Raw genomic sequence first — 429 nt, forward strand, 5'->3', positions numbered from 1 at the left:
CCCGTCCCCGCCGCTCCGGCTGCCGCCCCAGCCCGCGCCCCCCGCCCCCGGAAGCGCTTCCCGGCCCCGCCCCCTCAGCGCCGGCGCTTCCGGGCAAGCGCGGAGTCCGATGCTGGCGACGCAGCCCGGGCCTCTCTCCGGGACTCCGGGTCCCGTATTCCGCCTGGGCCGCGTCCAGAAGCCTCGCTGCGGACGAATGGGCGAGCTGCAGCCTCGGTCCCGACTCCGGGAGGGGATCGAGGGGTGGCAGCTCCTCGGACCGCGACCTCCCCACCCGCCTTCTCTTCAGCGCCCCCTGCTGGCTGGAGGAGGGCTGCTCCCCGGGGCTCCCGGAGCGGAATGGGTGAGACAGCCAGCACCCTCGACGCACCATCATCACCCGGGGACTTGCGCCCACCCTCCGCTTCCGGGACCCCGGCTCCCACAGCC

Source organism: Dama dama, chromosome 11, assembly GCF_033118175.1.
Source record: "Dama dama isolate Ldn47 chromosome 11, ASM3311817v1, whole genome shotgun sequence".
Taxonomy (NCBI): Eukaryota; Metazoa; Chordata; class Mammalia; order Artiodactyla; family Cervidae; genus Dama; species Dama dama.